The following is a 21,070-nucleotide window of genomic DNA, read 5'->3' on the forward strand; positions in this document are numbered from 1 at the left end:
AAAGAAAGAAAGAAAGAAAGAAAGGAAGAAACTACTGTTGTGTGCCTCCTGTTTCCTCGGTTTCTCTCTGGTGATAGTCATTTTCACTTTGCCCTGTGTCTTGGCAGTCATCCACGTGGTTTCGAAAGTCTCGCCGCTCAGCACAGCGTTGCGTGTACCACCTTGCGGCCAGCCCGGAGGCGGCTTGAGACGACAGTCGCCGCCTCTTGCTGCCGCACTGCGCAATAGAACGCCAAAAACGGCCGGCCGGGCGCTTTCGAAAGAGCCGGTCGCGCGCTGCATTCTTGATGGCAGACGAAGAAGCCCACGGGCGAACTTGCGGCAGAGAAACCGCGCGCTTGCTTTCGTCACCCGGACATGAGGCTACAAGGGGAGGAGGTTGGGAGGCGAGTGCCGGAGCACAACCACTCAAGTTACGTACGGTTAGCGTCGTGCACAGTTACCGTACGTAACTAAAAAAAAAAATATGCGCGACTCTCTAAAGGAGAGGTTGAAGAAATGAAAGAAAAAAGTGTTGTACGTGACTGGCCGTGTGTTCGCGAGGTCTAGAGAAGAGACGTGTGTTCTCCACTCGGTCTTGTCTGCAAGAGATTTGCGGGGATATAAACTTGCCACTCATAAACACAGTGTTGTGTGTTAGCGATATGATGTGCAAGTACATAATGTTTTTTCTTATTGTGCAGTTGTTGTCAGGGATGCTTGTCAAGTTGAGTGCTCACACATCAGGTGCTTTAATCCTGTGGGGAGTAACAGAATAAAGGCGCGCACCGCTGATCAACCTCCCCACATCTTTTCACTAACCATTATTCTCTCTCTCTCTCTCTCAACTTTGCACAGTGGCTGCTGAGCACGAGGTCGCTGGATCGGATCCCGGCCGTGGCGGCCGCATTTCGATGGGGGCGACATGCGAAAACACCCGTGTACTTAGATTTAGGTGCACGTTAAAGAACCCCAGTTGGTTGAAATTTCAGGAGTCCTCCACTACGGCGTGCCTCATAATCAGAAAGTGGTTTTGGCACGTTAAACCCCATAATTTATTCTTTAACTTTGCACAGTGTTACATTAGAGCGGCTACGCAAAGTTAAATTTAACGGCTGGTGCCTGTGCAGCTCGTGAAGAAGCATGATTATTGCTTTCAGTAGGTAATCCACCTAACTGATCACCTTGTTCGCGTTGCTACCTCCTTTTGTTGCGTGCAGAAAATTTGTTAACCATAGTACTGTGCTAGCGCTAACTATCACAACTTGCCGGTTAACAGGACAATCCTGAGGGAACGTTAACGACTTCGTATCGAACGATAAAAGAGAAAGCGGTAAGCGTAACAATAACCGATAGACACATGAATAAGTATAGATTAGGGATTAAAGGCGAACAGATGACATTCAAATTTAGATTTACAGGAAGAAAATGCAATACAATAGAGGAACAGTTGTCTGCACTACTGTAAAGGAATCCATTCACAGGGAAGGAAAACGGGGTCACTTCGTGGCAGCACAAGAAAAATGATGTAGTGTTGAGGTTAAGAAATTTGCAAGCTTGTCGGGGTATTGCGCCATCTACAGTAAAGAAAGTGCATGACAATCACGAACATTAGAACGTTCGTGCTGCGACTGACATGGATACTAAGGCTTCGTGACCACATTGAGTCTTTTTCGATTCTGCTGCCAAGAAGGACGACATTTCATACAGTGGAGGTTTTCTGTTGGATAGGAATCTTAGAACGACAGAAATCTTAGCAAGTTGGTACGGATTTATTATGCCAAAAAAGGTGAGGCGTTCGTGTTATCCACTTCTCTTCTCTTGTGTTCCGTCTGCACGTCTCAACTTTTTGGCATAATGTTGGATAGGAGTTTGAATTTGCGGCAGCTATGGTATCTCGGATCTTGGCATGACCTATGCAGTCAAACGCCTTTAAAACGAAGTACTCAGGACTTCCTAATTGCTCCGTTATACAGGTCCCTTCATTGTATAGTTCGTGTACCGTACCGCTCACAATAGAGCAGGCTAAGCACGTTCAACAGAAGAAAATCATTTCAACATGAAGAAAGACTTAGTGAAATAACTCGTTATTTCTTGTCGAGGGGGGGGGGGGGGGACTTTTTTATTGGGAGGACACCTCTCCTGACAGACTGTGCGACTTCGGCCATCCTTATTGCCCCGAGATTCGAAGCGTGCTGTGCGACGAAACGCAGGAGCTACCTAAAGTAACGCTGCAGCTCGTTGAATGCCGCTATCGCTTCCCTTCCCGTCAGAATTATTGGTTCGTTTACTGCATCTACATCACTGTTGTCGTCGTTGACATCGGGTCGTTTACGATTACGTCATCACGTTACCATGAACAGCGACGTATTCGTCAGCCCTCGCACCCTTTGATGCATTAAAATAAGCAGTGTACTACGAGTCGAACGATTCCTGGAGTAGTGCCAGCAGGACAGCTTCCAATATCGGCGCGCTCTTCAAGCGCATCGCTAGCACTGCCGTTAGCGCTGGCGCAGAGCGCACTTTGGTGACGTCTGTAGAGGGAGTGGCGACACCGCTACATAGCATTCGTTGTAACGCAACAAATTGGCCGTCAGAAACTTCTAACTTTCTTCGTTGTACATGTAAATTCGTTGTAGTGGTCTTCGTTTTAGAGGCGTTCACGATACGTCTGAAAGATAGGAGTTTGGCCGGGACATAATAAAACCTTTCGTTATACAAGTCATTTCGCCGTCGAGGCGTTCGCTCTAGGGGCGTTTTACTGTACCTGATTTGACTGGGAAATGGTCCTCGCCATAGCCAATCTGACTGAACTCCGGCACGCAAGGCGAACTGCGAAAGAAAATCCGTATGAGAGATAAAAAAAAAAGCTCTTCTCTTTCATCATCGCGATCGCCGTCGCTCTCGATTAAAGATCGATTAAAAACAGGGCCCGTCATTTGCATTTGATTAACGATTCATCTCGTATGTCCGCCGCGCAACGAAGATACGCTATCGAGGTCAATCGATGCTGCAACAGCAGCCGGCCCCTCGAGAGCGAATCTATAAAGCTTTCATAATTTATTATTAAACGTGTACCGTGACCGCGGCGCGACCAAACTGGGCCGCGCTTCTGGATCTTTTGTTTCTCGCTGGCTCTGTTTTCCAATACGCGTGACGCTTCACCTTCTTGTTCGCATCATTCGATACGTCTGGCTTTTCTCCGATGAACCCCGTTCGCCGGATCGAGGCGCGCACGTGCAGCGCGCGGGACCTGAGTGATGGCCCCGGCGGTGCTCTCGATGCCTGCCTAATAGACCCGCTGAGGAATGAATCCGGGCGGCGAGCCGCGGAGACGTGCCAGGCTGCGTCTCTCCGGATGCATGCAGTGCGGCGAATGCTACGAGTCACCGCAGCAACTCAGGAACGAGAGCAACCAGAAGGGTTTCGCCTGCTGCCTCGAGCTAATAACTCCTGCGCGCGCGACGCGTGTCCAATGGGAAAGTCGCGGACGGATAAGTGGCGCACATTGGGCGAGCTCTTCTTCTATGCCTAAGGCTCGCTGCTAGTTTTTGTTCCTGGTTTGCTGACGGGGCCCGCAACTTTTGCTACGCTGCGCGCAGTTTGCGAGGCGCTGCTCCCACTCCTTTGACCAAATCCGTGCAGCGCAGTAGGTCTGCCGGTCGTCCGGTAAGTCATGTCAGTCAACCAGGAGAATGGTTGGGCTGCATCCGTCGCCCGATGTTCGCCGCTAAAGCTCCCGAGCTCGATGCCGGTTGACTAAAACGATCACGGAAGGATTAGGTGCAAGCAGCAGACGAGCCCCTCTCTTCTTCCTTTTCCGGGGCGCGTAGATTGCCATAGTTCTGGATTCTGACGGAAACCGGCAGGCTTCGCTGCAGTGCGGGGATTCAGTGAGACGGAGTGCAGACTCGTGTGCGCCCTATACGCCGGAGCGAGCAAGCAGGTGCTGGTGGTTGAGGGGCCTGCTTACTTTCTGCGCGCTTCACCGAACGCTCCGGCGCGCCTGCAAATACATTGTGCTTTTTCTCGACGTTGCGAGGCGGTCGTCGATTGCATAGTCTCTCTCACTGCCGTCGTTACTTTTTCTTTGTTGCCCTTCGCACCCGCGTTCGCTCGTGGTAACATTTACTTGCGCGTGGTTTGTTGCAACTCTTCCGATACGACCGCCGTCTTTGCAACGCCACTCTCTTCTCCTTCCGCCTCCTTGCTTTTCTGGTTCTCTGAACTATAGCGAAGAGTCCGGTGACCCCAGAGAGTGTGTTAAGGTTTAAAAGTGTGCGCTATTAAAGAGAGAAAAGAAAGATACCCAGTGACCCAGATGCTCTTAACATGTAATGTAGAGGTGGTTTGTTGGTGTAGCCTTCGTTTCGACTTCTTGCAAGACGCGTAGCGTAACTGACGTCACCGCAAATTCATGTCTGAGGTACTGCACAAAATGAAGATGTTGACAATATGCAGCAATAATAAAATATTCATAACGAGCACTAATTGCCGCAACAAGCGCGGCGCGGATTCTCCTCCCGTTTGTTTGATTACGTAAGCTGGTAATAACAACAAAAAATGCCCCGTTTTCTGTTATCATACCCATCTTCCTCCCTTTTTATCTCTTTAGATCCCTTTTTCCTCATACAGGGTAGCAAACCGGACATTTTTTTCGTTGACCTTCCTGCCGTTCCTGTGTTTCTCTCTCATTACAAGAGACTCAGTCGGAGCAAATGGCGACTTATGTGTTACAACTTACTTTTGTTAATAAAAATAAAGAGAAATCTGTATCTAACTAAATGTAAAGGTGGCGAGATCGAATACCGGCCACGGCGGCAGCATTTAGATGAGGGCGAAATGCGAAAACATCCGTGTACTTAGATTTAGGTGGACGTTAATCAACCCTGGGTAGTCCCAATTGTTCCGGAGTCCCTCACCACGGCGCGCCTCATAACCAAATCGTGGCTTTGGCATGTAAAACCCCCTAATTTGAAATAATTTTAACTAAATGTAATAACCCCAACTACAAATCGAAGAACAGTTGCGACTGTGACGACGCCCTCTATGAAAGTGTACTTGGATAAAATGGAGAAGCGGAAATAGTACAAGCTAAACGCCCAGTACTGACGGAATCCTGACTCGCGGCACGCCCGGCTCATGGTCCGCCGAAGTTGCAGTGCGAGTAGACCGTGGCGAGTCAAAAACGCTGCATTTAATTACGTGCATATTTGCACATTTTATTACTACGCAACGCACACTCTCCAGACATTTGCCCAACGCTCGCTACGTCGTTAATATATCTCTCTGCCTCGGTTTCTCTCTCTCTCTCTCTGTTTCACACCTCCAACATTTCACTGCGAGCAAATGAGTCAGTGCTATATAAGGTCACGAATTAAAAGCGAGCGCTTGGCTGCCTATTCATGGTGGATCTGCAAAACTTAGCTCTTTGCCTACTAAATGACCACCTTCGCTGCCGGCCCTGCGCCGAGTCCATTTGGGCAAACGCTTTCGCCGACGTGCGGATACGCCGATCGGTAAAACAGCTATCGACGTATTTCCTTCGGCTGAGTTTGACGCCGCGGGAGTCGGAGGTCGGCCCTCATTGCGAAAGACGGCGTAAAACTCCGAGCATTAACTAAAAACGGCGAAGTCGGAGAAAGGGCCGATTCGCCGCCGAAGGCTTTCCCGAGGCACCGTAGAAGCTGAAACATGTTTGCTCGCAGTGAGTCGTTAGACGAAGCGGCCCCCGCCTGGCTTCCGAAGCGGGGCCTGCTTTCTCGCCGGCCCGGCAAACGACGTGGACGTGCTCCCAAACGTCTGCCGCGCTGCACAATTAACGTGCCCAGCCGCCAAGGCGCGGCTGCTAATGTTCATGATCTCGCGGCTCTCCCCTATCGCGAACTGCGTCCGCGCTGCTTCGAAACGCCGGGGCTAAGGTGGTTCGCATTGCTCTGGCTAGGGTGTCCGTCTTTATTTGTGCTACTGCTGCGCGACTCCAGTGCTTCCGCTGCGTTCCTTCTTAGCTCTTGGTGCGCTTCTTCTGTGCTCCGAATCTACTGTGAGCGTGCCCGTAGTGTCCTCCTAATGTGCTCCTGATATGTACTCAAATTTTATCGCTCGATGCGACCTGGTTGTGTGTTCTCAAAGTGTTCTTGATTTGCCACAGTACCTTTGATGTATTATTCCTGGTTGCTCCTCGGGAACTTCCTGTGTACCTCTTATGCGGTGGATATCTGCCTTCTGCGTACTCAATGGGCTCGGTGTCGATTATGTGCAATCGAATCTGTATAACTAGAAAATAGAAATATCATTAATGCAAAAGAGCGAAAATAAAGCGTTGACTCCCTTTCCCCGCTTTACTTGAATCACCAGGAATGTCATTATTATGACAGATTTTACTTTGATTACGCGATGTAATCATTATGTATAAATTATTTTAATCACCGACTCGTCTACATTGCTCCGACCAATTTATCGATGAAATCAGTCCCCTGTGCTATGCTGTTCAGGTGAAATTACATTTTCATTTACATTTTGCTTACTCATTTTCGCACTACTATTGTAACTCACTATCGTAACTAATCGCAACGCACCTCAACAGCCATGACTTAGCACTACTGGTACGCGTACTTAAAGCTGACTTCTCCACAATGAGAGTCGTATTGTGGAGAGGCGCACTTTTGTGAGTCCTCTCATTTCAGACGCTGACGACGACTTCACGTTCGCGTGTCGGGCGTAAACCTCCATACGTATAAGATATGTTCCTTGAGGCACTTCCGCAGGATTTTCGGTGCGGGTGCCAAACAATAATGCTGGAGGTTACTTTAGTGTTCATTTTAGTGGTAGCCGTGTCGTCAGAAAATGTATGCATCGATGACACTGCAGTTCGAGCAAGTGTAAATGATGCCGTGGTGGATCCAAAGACAGTCGCAAATAGCAATATTGCATTCAAGCGCAGCTGGTGTTCTTTCTCTGTTTTTTTTTTCTCATTTTGCCCCTTTATTCAGTCCCGCCAGCGCAAGATATCAAACAAAACGAACGCGCACCTGGTCAAAGGTCCTTGCCTTTAAATCATTTCTCTCCCTCTCCCCCCCCCCATCTCTCTCTCAAGCGTGTCGAAGTTACTCTGAATTTTGTCAGAGGCGAACCGAAACACTGGATGGGTTGCTAAAGGTCAGAAGGCATGAAGGTAGCGCTATGGCAGGCCGAACGAAAACCTAAGAAATCCTCCTTGTTTTTGCACAATCTGTTAACTCGTTCGTTCGCATTGCCCTACATATTTTATAATGGTGCATAGCTGGCCGTATACCCCTTTTTTCTGGAAGCCTATCAAATCAAACCAAATTATGGTCTTTAACCTCCCGGAACTCCTCAGTGGGTTTTGAGGGCTGCCGTAAGGAACGGAAGAGTTGCGGTCTCCGTATCAATTCTTAACATCTGGGATTCGTTAACGTGCACCCAAAGCACGACACAGAAGATTTTTTTTTAATTAACACCCTTTCGAAATGCGCCGCCGCCCTGGGGGATCGAACGGGCGACTTCATGCTCAGCAGCAGCGCCCCATCGACCGTGTCTCCCTTGTTATTGTGCTGTCGCGCTTCTGTCCTTACCGTTGCTATGTCACTTCAAGATCGCCTTGTGGAGGCCTACACTGCAGTCTCGGCACTTCCGCTCCATACACATTTGCACGTGGCGAGCCCTCACACGAAGTGGAGAAGCAAATCGAACGGGCCCTTCGCAAGACGCACGAACGCGCTCGCAAACGCACGAGCTGGCCGGAAACGCCGACCGAAATGCACCGCGGAGGGCATAAAGCAGCATTGGTATCGCAGCGGCGGTTTATTTGTTGGCTCCGCGTCCATCTTGACGCTAACTGCCGCGCTAAGCTTCTACGTACCTCCTTACAGTGCTACTGTGCGGGGTACTCGGAAACAAACGATGCCCGCTTATCGGCCCGGGAGTGCGATGTACCGCCTTCAACGGCAAATTCTCGTGGGGTCAACCCTTTCTCTACCTCGATCCCTTTTTCGCTTTCATGCGGGTACGTGTTGGTCGCGCTGATAAGCTGCCGAGTTCGCGACCCGCGCACGACGCGGAGTTCTGTGGGCGATTTCAGTGCGCCTGCACCAGGATTCGGGGCCCGAAAGGACGCTCTTTATAAAGCCAGGTCCACCAAAGCAAAGAGTGACTCAAATTCAGAAATGCCTAATATATTTGTATTGCCAACACAGAACGAATCAGCGTGGCTTAAACTCCGAACGAGACCCGAGAATGTGCATTTGGTACTCTCCCTTTAGAGATTTTTGTTTATATGAGCAGCAGCAGGCGCCATTCTTATTGGCGCTAACATCGCGCCGGCGCGCACGACGATATTTCTCAGAATATGATTCGTCGATTACACCTAACGCAATTTACCGTCTAAATGCTGTGCTATATCCCAGTATCGCCCAGGTATATATATATATATAAGAAAATTCGATTTTTGCTTCAGTGACTGAGCAAAACTTTCGTTTGCCATCGTACGTAAGCGAACGGCAAAATAGACATCAACATTCATGGGTGCCGGCCGCATGAAATACACGCAAATCGAGCTAGCGCTTCACTTGCACAAATGGTGTTTATTCAAAACACAGATGGTTCTGTGTGTCAGCGCACGCTCTCGCCATGGTGCACGCAGAGTAAATCGATAAAGCAACCATTAACGACTGCCATATTCCTTTAGCTGCGCAACGTGTAGATGACTCACTCATGAACAAAGCCAGTTTTATGGCCTTTCTTGAATCATTAATCTTGTCTGCTGCTTCTGCAGGGCATGCGGGTTTTGCTAGGAGCGACCGATAAAGGCGATGCACGCCGGTGTACGAAACTGGGCGCCATGATTATCTGTGTGCTTGTACTTGGAGAGCGGTAGCAGTGTGTAGATTTATTGATGTCAGGTTTAGTACTTTTTTCAAGGATTTGCGAATTTATTCGCACACTGTTGCTACCCGCGACCTCTCGGACTAGAAAAATATAGCAGAGAGCCTAGCTGAACGGACTGTAAATGTGTTGGTTCGCCCTTTCAACCCTTCTCCCCTCCTATCCCCCCTTTCCCAAAGCTTCCGATCCAAGAACGCGGGACTATACTCCTTTTTCCGAGATTATATATTTACCGGGATACTACTCACATCAAAGCGTATTCACATGAGAGCTTCAAAGTGACATACGGTTGGTGTCGCCAGTCTGCAGAGCCGTTCTCCGCGACGACGCCACTCGCGGCCCGGTCCGCCCAACCTGTCCAATTGCGAGACAGGTTAGCGGGCGACCACAAAGGGTCAATAAGGCGAGTAGTGTTCTGTGGAATAAATTCCAGGCAAAGGCGCCGCAGAACCAGACGCTTTGTGCCCGCCCGGTCCGGGAACACGAAGGCTGACAGCTCCCTGACACGCATTCGCTCTAGGGGTCGGAAGGACATTACGTACCTATTGCCATTTTAATGCGAAGTATTCTGGCCGAGATCAACGCAGTCTGTTGTCGTGTATGTGGTCGTTCTCGTTGACCTATCCCAGAGATATTGCAGTCTAAAAAATTGTGCCCTTGGGACCACTGTGGTATGTGTCACTGGGTGTGTGCTGCTCTTTGTTCAACCTCTTTGTTGCCAACTTCGGTCAGTGGGTGCGAAAACAGAAACAGACAACAGATCCAGTTGACATTTACGTAATACTTTGCATTACGCACATGACAAATGGAGTTGAGCCTGCTCGGATTCTTTCTTTCGTTCGCATTCTCAGGGTACTTCGTGGTCTTTCCAGGGACTAGCTATTTGTCTATCTATTTACCTATCTATCTATTTATTTTATTTTATTTTATTTATAGATACTGCAGTCTTTTACAAGATCTTAGCAGGATAGGAACCTGCAGGTACGCTCATAGAAACGTACATTACAAGTAATCTGGCCGACGCTTGAATTCAACATGGCAAAAGGGACAGAATGCATTAATAAAAGGGCAAATAAACTACGTGCGAAAGCGTCAAGAATGGAGATTCGCCTGAAAACGGGATAAAAAATTTAGTGTAACGACTTCATTAGGAAGTTTATTCCAATCAACTATTATTCTTGTAAAATAATTGTACTTGAAGCAGTTGTTATGAGTTGTTAACGGGGTTACTGCTAGGGGGTGTTTATAACGAGTAGCCTAACCAGTTAAAGGTGTTGAGATGTGCGAGGTATCAATACGGTAGTGGCCGTTCACTAGCTGAAAAAATCATTTTAATCGGGAAACACTATTTTGTTCTGTAATCGAAGAGAAGCCACTGCGTTCAAGGCGATCTGTTATAGAAGTTCGACCGTAATAATTGTAGATAATTCGGACAGCTTTCTTTTGAATTCTTTCTAATTTTTCAGCATTTGTTTTTGTATAGGGGCCACTAATGACTATTCATACTCTAAAGCAGGACGAACTATTGTATTATATGCCAGAAGGCGGACAGTTGGTGTCGAGGACTTTAACGACCGCCTGAAAGTGAGCAATCTGCGAAGACAATTAGCCATTACAGTGTCAGTGTGTTTTTACCAGAAATGTTGTGAGATATGTGTAGGCCGATATATTTATAGTGAGGTACTTCGGAGATATAAGTGTTCTGGGCAAAATTACGGAAGATAAGGGGGCTTTTTCTTTAGTATTATTCTCAATAAGACGGTTTTTTTTCATCGTTAATAGACATTTGCCATTGATGGCACCATGCAACTATATTGCCAAAGTCACTGTTCTGGTTGTTCTGGTTGACCGCCCTGCCTTTCCTACCCTTGTTTTCTCTCTCTCTATCTCTCTCTCTCTCTCTCACTATTTAGGCTGATTTGATCTTGGGAAGAGTCAATTTCGTCATATAGTATACAGTCTTCTGCGTAAAGTTTAATTTTGACAGATGGAATATTGCGAATGTCATTTATATAAATCAAGAGTAAAAGACGACCCAGAAGGGATCCCTGGGGAACGCCAGAAGGAACAGGTAATGTGTCGGAGGGGGCCTGATTTATCCTAGCGAACTGGGAATGGTGGATTACGTACGCTTGTATCTGTTTTAATAGTTTATGGTTTTTAAGTATAAAACTCAATATGTGAAGTAATTTGCCGTGGGCTACTTTGTCATCTAGATAAACATATCTACCTGTGTTTCTATGTATATGTTTGTATATTACCGTTTTCCAGCCTACCCGGGACGTTGCATATTCCATGGTCGAATGCATGGCGCGTTGGGCTGCTTTGCTGAGGAAATAGGATACGAAAACAACCGCCTGACCAACTTGGGTGGATGAGTATGTGGCGATGTGTACATATGTACGCGCCGCTCTTTAACGAACCTCTTGCACGCCAACCTGTGTCACTGTAGACGCGGGACCGGGTTGCTACCGCTGTTCGAAGAAACTCTGTGACGTCCAATTGGAGCGCTGGGCATGTTCCACCCGGTCCATGCTGGTCTTCAGTGAGCTTCGTTGATGACTACTTGGGTAATTGGGTATGTGCCCATTGACCCAAGTTCTCAGAGTTCGCACGCAGCGACGCGCCACGCTTCTCGTCTCGGATACCGCGCGCGGACTTCTCGTCAAAACTTCGCACAAAGCTTTCTCATATGCAGTAAAACCCGAATGAAGTTCTTTGCCCTGTAAGCATCGCCGACGTGAAAAGAACTGTGTTCATTATGTTTTGAGAACGTTACCTGTTGGAAGCTCGCGCGGCATTCTCTGTAGGTTTGCAAATGCACACACACACACACACACACACACACACACACACACACACACACACACACACACACACACACACACACGCACACACACACACACGCACACGCGCACGCACACGCGCACGCACACGCGCACGCACACACACGCGCACGCACACGCGCACGCACACGCGCACGCACACACACACACACACACACACACACACACACACACACACACACACACACACACACACACACAGGCACCCCCGCGTGCTGCACGCCCGCACGCACAGGGGGAGAGAGAGAGAGAGATATACACTGTGCTTGTGAACACGTGACTTACACATGACGGAGTGATTCCGATTACCGATTCGCTCCCGATTCATAAACGTTTTTTTTTTTTTTTTTACCTGCATGAAATGAATTCTGAGATAGGCTAGAAAACCGGTAGAATAAACATTGATCCGACAAAAAAGAAGAAACAAAAAGTGGCTCCCAAACAGCGAGTCAACACAAAATCATCGATTATGCGAAGCCTCCAACTTTTATACGACCAGCGCGCGCCGAGAAGCCCGGTGGCCAATCGCCGTAGCCATCGCGGTGCAGAATCGCTCGGAAGTTTAGAAAACAGCGCCGCTTCGAGGGCGCTCTCCGCGAAGCAATTAATCTTTCGAGCGGCGGCTACTCCGCACAGACGGCGGCAGCAGCCGAACCAACAACGGCAGGGCCCTGTCGCGCGTCTCACCGTTTTGTCTTTTCATATATATATATATATATATATATATATATAATGTCTAGTCCTTGCTCTCTGTCGCCCCGATATCGGTGGCGCGCTGCGGTCGATGTCAGCTCTGTCGCTGGGCGAAGCGTCTCGGTCGATGCCTCGACCGTGCCCCTCCCCACGGCCACACTAAAGCTCTCGCTTCCTTTTTTCCCTCCGCCACCGGCGACTGCGAAAGCCAGTCAGGTGCGCCGGCCGTCGTCTCATATTGCCCGCAATGGATTTGTCGATGCCTGTGCCGCGATTGTCGTTCCGAGTCGTCACGTGCGCCGCCGATCCAATCTCGGCGTCGGCTCTGTCGCTTCTTCTTCTTCCTTTTCCGTCAGTGCTCCCGTGGTCTTTCTCGCACACCCTTTCTTCTGTTTTCCTCTTGTTTCCCTGTGTGTTCCGCGGCTCTCGAAGTTGCCGCTTACGTAACCAAAGCGAAATTACACGCTGCGTTTCGACGAACAAGAAGGGTGTTTGGAGGGGAGCCTTGCTTCGAGAAAGGTTGCTGAAAGTTATTTTTGTTGTTATTCGTACCGGTTGTTGTTGTAGTAGTTGTCACTGTCTTCGTCGACATATTTGCTGCTGTTGTTGTTGTAGCAGCAGCAGCAATAACATGGTTGTGTCGGTGGTGGTTTGTAGTAGTAGTAGTAAGAGGAAGATTAAGTATCATAGGAAACTTACAAGTGAGAAAAAGAGGGGATAAGGGAATGAATAGGCTCGAAAACCCGATCTATCTGCTTATAAAACTACACTGTAAAATGAACAAAAGTAACGAGAGAGAAAGGTATACTGTGAAAGCACTACACTCACCAACGTATACGCTACAAGCAACAAGACTTATTTTTGATCATTCACCACCAATAGCACCAGCGCTAAAAGCATCACCCAGCACTTGCAAAACCGAATGTCACTAAATAACACACCGCCATGACCCATGACGAGAAATAAACTGCAACAAAGGAACTACAGGCAAACGCACTCAGGTCAAGTAGTTGCGTTCATTTTGGCACTGACTTGTTTTCTTGTCTTTGTTCTTGCTTTTTATCTTCCAAATTGCCATCTGACTTTTGAAGGGGAAGCTTACGCAAACGCATGTCTGTATTTGTTCTGAGAATGCTTTTTACCTTACAAGGTTTACTATCTGAAAAAGATGAGGATTCGTTTCTTATCTTCCTTGCTTATTCTTTTTCGTTCTGTCTCTATCGTTCTCGTTCTTTGACTATTTGGTTTCGTTTTCCATGCATGACTTCAAAAGGTCCCCGATCGACCTTGAGTTAAGGGACTTCCTTCGGGTTGTTTTCATCCAATGTACTCATTTCCAATATTGTCAAATAACCGAAAGCAAATTAATCAATAAATCAATCATTTGAAGTAGCGTGCCCGTCTGTGGCTAGGGTAAGCTCTCCAGCTTTCTACGAAGTCTCTCTCTCTCTCTCTCTCTCTCTCTCTCTCTTACGCAACCAAAGTGAACTTATTAGATACCGTCGCTGGGGACGGTCATGTCGGCTGGAAGAAGACTTTGCGTTGCGGTCGTTTTCGGAAATTGCTCCACCCTAGCGCTGCCCATTTGAAATGCGACGGCGAAAGATGCAACGACGACGTTAAAAGCGCCTCTGGAGAAGTGCGCTCGCTGACGAAAGGACGGCAAGAAGTGAAATCATTAACGGACCTTGCTAGTCGTCATTATGAATTCCGACGGTGTTTTAACACGAACCGGTGATTGCCCAATGCTCATTAATGCGCACTCGAATTGTGTTCCCTTTAACCGAGTACTTCTTCGAGTGAAATCACCGGCGGAACTAGTGCAATCACGAGCAGATAATTTAAAATTCAAACAAAAAAGTAAAATTCTGATGTTTGTGCTCAACAGCGGGCTCACCTTCGCCCCTCAGTCCCTCATTACATTCTTATAAAGATTTTCTCTGTTTTACTTCCCACTTCAGTTGTTGAGGACCGTGGAATTATGTCGTGACAACGCGAAGCAAGTTAAGCAAACGAAAGCCTCGTTTAATTAAAAAAAAAATAGGTTGACACACTATCCGCTGCACTGGGCGAATAGCTGCTTAAGTTATTCAACCTCGTATAGAGTTCGCTTGAAATGTTAGAACTCCGATTGCAAAAATTTTACCGTGATACATTAGAAACTCCACTGAATTAACTGGCATGGATTCAAGAATGGACAAAATACTGAACTGAATTAACTGGCCTGAAGTGGATTCAAGAATGGACAAAAGGTGCAAGTACATCCACTATAGAACACTGACTGACATAACCTCGCTGTAGCAACCACTACCGACAGCGGTATATAGGGACTAGCTCTATTTTCGCTGTTGCGCCATGAAACTGAGGCACTTCTCGCGCACGTCTCGGTGCTTTATGGGAAAGCTCGCGTGCGCGCGACACTGGGATATTTCGAGATTGCGGAACGAAACTTCGCAATCTCTGAAGTGCTCTCGTGAAATAAAGATAATCACTTGGCCACTTTTCCAAGTCCGTTGTATTTCTTCTTTGCTTTCTTTGAATTGTCTCCTGTTTTCTCAGCTGACTATTGTTCTTTCTCTCTTTTTTATTTATTTTTTCTTCTCACAACTGGAGAACATAGGCTATGTGGCTTGACACCAGTCGCAGTCAGGAGACAGAAAGAGAAAGTGTGGATCGATGCGTGAAGGTTGGGCAAACCAACTCGAAAACGAAACTCTACCGAACTGAGCACTCTTGGTTTGTCGAACCGGGGTTAGAATATAAATAAGCGCGAGAGACCGTTGAGAGGCCCCTCGTTGTCGAGTGGTTCGTCGAGGCATCTTTTCATTTATGACTACGGCTTTATCAGATTTATCAGCTTTCCGCGTACGATAGAAGACGAAGCTCGAATTTTATTTTTCATTTATGTGAAGCGACGAGGCATAGAGCGCGCAGGCCTCAGCTTTAAATTACGTGCTGATTTGCCAGAAAGAAAGAGGTTGGTTCATCGATGAAACCTGAGAGTCATTTCCACCGCTGTTAGGGCAACCGTGCAATCAGGCAACCAGCGAGTCACGTGGTATGCGTGGCCTTAAGGCATCGATTTATTTTTAAATTATGTCCCATCTTCTCCTCTGCTCAATTATTCGGCCTTATGACAGCTAAGCATTAAAATATGAGTGCCGATATTGCATAGGGGCCATTTCGCTTAATGCTGCTAGCAGTACGTTATTCGTCTTTTTTTTTTTTCGGATATTATAGAGGACCCGAAAAAGTTGCAAAATCCCGAAACAAGATAGCGGGAAACGATGCATTGAAAGTGAGGGCAGATCACTGCGCCATTGCAAAATAATTGCCCAACGCTATTCATGGGAACTGTGCTTCGCAGCGGAATATCACGACATCATCTTTCGTATCATACATTCCGCTAAAAGAAAAAAAAATATCATACATTCCGCGGTTATTCATCATATAGGTCAACATCGATCTACTGCATGCTTACGACGTTGTTCCTACGGCGTGTCACTTCTTTCTGTTGTCATGTTGGCGGCAATGCTTAAAGGTTAGGCGGATCCTTAACGCTACGCCAACGCTTGGTCGTGGTCGGCGTTGTGAATAAAGATCATTATTCAACTTTATTTTTAGCCTAAGCCATGGACGTCAGACCGCTATGAAGTCGGGCAATGTCGTCACTACAGGGCTAAGCAATCGTCGGTTACGCTGCTTGATGTGACCGCAGAGCGCGACCTTTCGGTCGTCAAGCGCACACGGAGCGCCTTTTGTTAAGCGCCACCATAGCCGCAGGCAAGTTGAGCAACCAAAATGTTTCCGTGCATTGTTGATTGCCCAAACTGGTGAAATACTGAAAAAGTGTTCGCCTGTTTTGTAAAGCTTCCGGGCGGCTTCGAATGTTGAACTCTATCTAAACTTTCAGCGTTACTTCGTGTATATATTTAGTTTAGTGGCCAAGTGGTGACGGTTTATTGGGCACACACGGAAGAGATAAAGAAGTAAACTTTATTGTGAGACCAGACTTCTTGATGCCAAAGAGAACAAAAACACTATTTAAGAGCTTCGGAACAGGCAAATAACGATGAGACCGCGACCGGCAGCAAATGTTCTTGTCGACAGGTTCTCAATAATCTATCAACGCATGTTTCATTAACAAAGTCATTAAAATGTCACGTCATCGTGAAAACAATAGAAATATAAGTCTGTAACGGGATCAAGTTGCACAGCCCCTGTCACTATCTCCTGATCCGGAGAGATATCGCGAAATTTTCTTTTTTTTTTTACTTGCACGTGCTTAATTACGTGGTTAAGAAAAGCTTTCCTTTTTTTTTTCACCTCACCGCTTTGAAAGAGCGTCACGAAATTGTTCGGGCATGGCTGGCTCTATTATCTCGGCACCTTTTGTGCTGTTTCTGTGCTATGTTTCTATAGCGAAATTAAACAAAACAGCGGGGATGGTCGAGCTCAAAAAAGAAATATTTTCTCTACCTTCCTGCTTAATTAGGGACGAGCAGTATGCGAGAAGCCGTGCTTGGACGACCTGCGAAATTACGTTAAACCGCAAAGTGTGTGTGTTCTTTTTTCCATACAAATGTAAGCATAGCAAGCGTGTGCACGTGTGTTTAAACGTACGCGGACTGCTTGATTGAAAAAGAAAGTGCGTGTATTATTTATTTATTTATTTATTTATTTATTTATTTATTTATTTATTTATTTATTTATTTATTTATTTTCTGCTGCATATTGATTGTATCGTGAAGCCGCAAGGAATGGTATGCAGTTCACGTATTTACGTACATGAAATTGGTTCAGTTTACGAAACCGTTCGACACCGTTCGACGGCGCTTTGATGTCGTACCTGCACACCTTGCCTCATTTATAAGCGTCGAGTCTTCGTAGGCGTACGTTCTTACCCAAGCTCTTATTAAATAATTTCCAGAAGTCAAAATGACCTTATGCAGTGACATGGTCATAAAAGCACACTCAACATGCGCACGTTCCCAAGTACGCACGTAACGCAACCGTACAGGCAGTGCTCAGAACAGAAATTAATTCCGATCACACGCGTGCGTGTACCCGACGTGCTGATTACATAATGTGGTGCTCGGAATTCAATAGTCGGAGCTTCTGCTTTACAGAAAAGAGAAGGGAGGCAGACCCAAAGATTGGAAGCCAGTCTCCCCCCCCTCACCCCCTCACCCCCACCCCCTCACCCCAAGCTGAATAGGGCGCAAGCCGTTTCGCTTAGGCTTCTGCAGACCAGTACGTATCCGTGTCTGTACGTTCTTCACGAGGCTTACCCGGACGTGTATGGTGACGACGCCTGCCCCTCCTGCGGGCAGACCTCCACTCTAGCGCACATGCTGTGGGAGTGCGGGTCGACATACCCCAAGTTCATCAAGGAGGAGTGGGACTCGCTTCTGCGTTGCCCCGCTCTAGAAAAGCAAATCCGGGCTGTCCGGCGTGCCCGCGACCGGGCCGGTGGGCTAGACCTGCCGGTCCCGACGTGGAACTAGCCAGGTGCGCGACGAGTTCGCGTCCTCGCCGGACCTGCAATAAAAGTTTCTTCACTCACTCACTCACTCAATAGACACGTGTACGGCTGCTGTGCGCTGTTCTTTCGTGTGTGCAATGCTCAGCGATTCAAACGCGATAATCTGGCCGCATGGCGCCCGGTGCTTTCTGTGTCACCGGCGTGCGCTGGGTGATCGCCGGAATCCAAATTCAGTCGCCATGCTTCCCCAAAGGCCCTCTATTTCATTGTATGCCACGACGCATCAGTTCGGTCTTCCCGGCATGCACCGGGGGCGCAAAAGGCACCGGCCGCCACGCGGGCTGATTATCACGTTGGAATCGCAGAGTAATGTACGTTTAATAGAGCGTTTCGGGGGAAAGAAAACATATCTGCGTGTATGTGCCTTCACCTTGTCGGTGCCTAACAGCGCCCTTTCTTTTAGGGCGTGGCATTAAAATCTTAACTCGAAGCGTTAAAAGGTAGATTGACTTTATGTGCTGTTTTTTGTGTTTGTCATTGTGTATATCATGATCATCACCTGACACCTATACTTGCATGTCAGGCGAGCAGTCAGGCTAACATATCGAGCATATAATTTAAGCCTCTCTCTCTCTCTCTTTCTCTCTCTCGCTCTCTCTCCCGAGATTCTTCGTTCATCGGGCCGGGTAGCATATGATTTTATTCTGATCTACTAAATAATGACAGTGATCGTTACTTTTCTATGAGCAATGAAAAAATTGTGACGTTGAAATTCTACATAGCACGTAGAACCATAGGTGTTTCCAAAGCACACAGGCCGCTGAATGGAATAGCTCATGGCATTCAACCGCTTCTTTGGTTTATAGTATTGGGACTGCGCCATTGTTGCGCGGCTGGACATGTCCGACTGGATACTCCGACTTACGTCGCAGAGAGTTTAGACTAGCGAAGTAGTGCAAGTGAGTACATCTCTATTCTGCATAATAAGCCATAAATCCCAACATAAAGTCTGTACATATAATGTCGCTTATATCTGCATAAATCTTAGTAGAATAATGCATGATATTGAACTGATTGACTGAGTTAATTTAGTTTTCGTTGATTTGGCCATTGTGTATGTGCCGCTACGTAGACGAGCGCAATCGGGGCCAACCCTCCCGAATTTGCATGTGCTGCCGTGAGCATTGCCGGGATTCTATGTGAATACACCTACCATCACCATTGGTCTCGCGGCAATCATCATATCCTCGCCTTCGTTCTTGTGACATTGATGCCGACGATGCCTCACAGAGTGCATCCGCCTGATATTACGTTTGCATTTCGGCATGACTTGTGAGCGTTGTACTGCATGGACACGAGCATTAACACAGCTTAATGTGGCTTACTTACATTGTGTAACATGTATTGGGTCAAAGAAAGCTGTATCGGGAAGTTTTCATGTTCCTCTACTATTTTCTCATTGACAATTTTCTTGAAGTTATAACATTTGAGAAGTTGATTAATTATTTCAGGCTAATTATGTAATTAGGCGGAATTTGCATATTCTTAAATTTTGACTCAATATATATATATATATATATATATATATATATATATATATATATATATATATATATATATATATATATATATATACTATAAAGCCTTAAACACAGTAAGCCAAGTTGCACCTCTTGTTTTACATCCATGACGCTCCTTTCGTATGAACTCTACTTTTCACCTTGGAAAGGGGTCTTCTCCACTTCAAAACTAGTACTGCGGCAGAGTAAACTTTCCGCGAACTGAACGGTGAAGGATAACTAAGTTACCGGCTTTCCCGGCAGGTTGTTCGGTGTGCATTCTGAGCACCGGGCTCAGAGACGTTCAGGAACGCCGGTGCCCTGAAACGAGGCCACCTGCAACACTGCGACAATCACTTCCTCTGAATTAATTTCATTACCTGAAGGGGGGATGGTACCCAAAATCTGTCCGAAACACCTTTTTTTTTTTTCAAAAATAGGACCAATAAACACTTCATCTCATGGAGAACATGTCCACCAAGTGGGCGCTTGTAGTTGCACCACAAGCGATTCAAAAAATCGCGCACCTGATCATGATGCACACCCGCTCGTGAAAGTGGGCGTGGCTTCTAAAAAGGTTGCTTACGTTGATATTTTCGCTATAAATAAAGTAATGCGATCCTTATGCAAACAACGAAGGAAGGCCACGGCAAGTGCCAGACAAGGTTTCGTAAATAAACCTGATGCAGATGGTACTGCAGACTATGCCCAGGCGAAAACTAGGATGGTCGAAGAGTTAGAACTTAAAGCAAGATTTCTTAAAACGCTGCTTTCACTTGCATAAGCAACATTTTCTCTGCAATGAACGAATGTTGTTATGTGAAATTTCAATCAATAATTGCTCAGCGGTCGTTGCAGAGACTGAACTAAGAACATATTTTTCATTGAATGCTTTTTTTTATTTATACCTTTCTCCCTACAAAAACTGCCTAATTAGAATGTAAAATATAAAAAAAATGTATTTCAGGACTGCAATTATCAAAGATATTTTTTTTAGTTCAGTAATTTCCTCGTGTTGATAGGGAAGAGGTGAGAGCACTTTCGTTGCTCTAGAAGGAATCGTTATTTTTTAAATGTTCCTTTGCCAAAGCAACAAATGAGTTTCACTTCAGTTTTTATCAATCCCGTTCTACTTAAAGGTTTTGCTCGAATGTTCACATGAAAGAAGCAGAAACATATTTAAATTGTTGTGCAAATTTTAAATCGTGGTCGCGGGTGGAAGTTGAGATATTCGCTAACGTTGTTAAAATCGTTTCTCCGGGTACCATCCTCCTTTAACTACAAATAAAAAGAAAGGTATTGCATGCGGAGTGGGCGCACAAGTACTACAGATGCATCATTAAAGTATACACAAACGATGTAGGTGTAATCGCGTTGTGTTGCGCACTCCAGGGTAGCGTATCGTGCTGCTGCCGAGAAGTAGCGGCGCCTGTCTATCGAAGCTCGACCGACGTTACTTATTGGATAGCGTGGCGTTGTCGGCGGGCTGCAGGCATCCGGCAGACCATGGCGACCAAGCAAGGGCGAGACGATTTCTAGTGCGAAACTTGCACGGTTTATTCAAAGGAAGATGAAAGAAAATGAGGAGAGCATGAAGTCATTAA

This window comes from Dermacentor andersoni, chromosome 6 (assembly GCF_023375885.2).
Source record: "Dermacentor andersoni chromosome 6, qqDerAnde1_hic_scaffold, whole genome shotgun sequence".
Lineage (NCBI taxonomy): Eukaryota > Metazoa > Arthropoda > Arachnida > Ixodida > Ixodidae > Dermacentor > Dermacentor andersoni.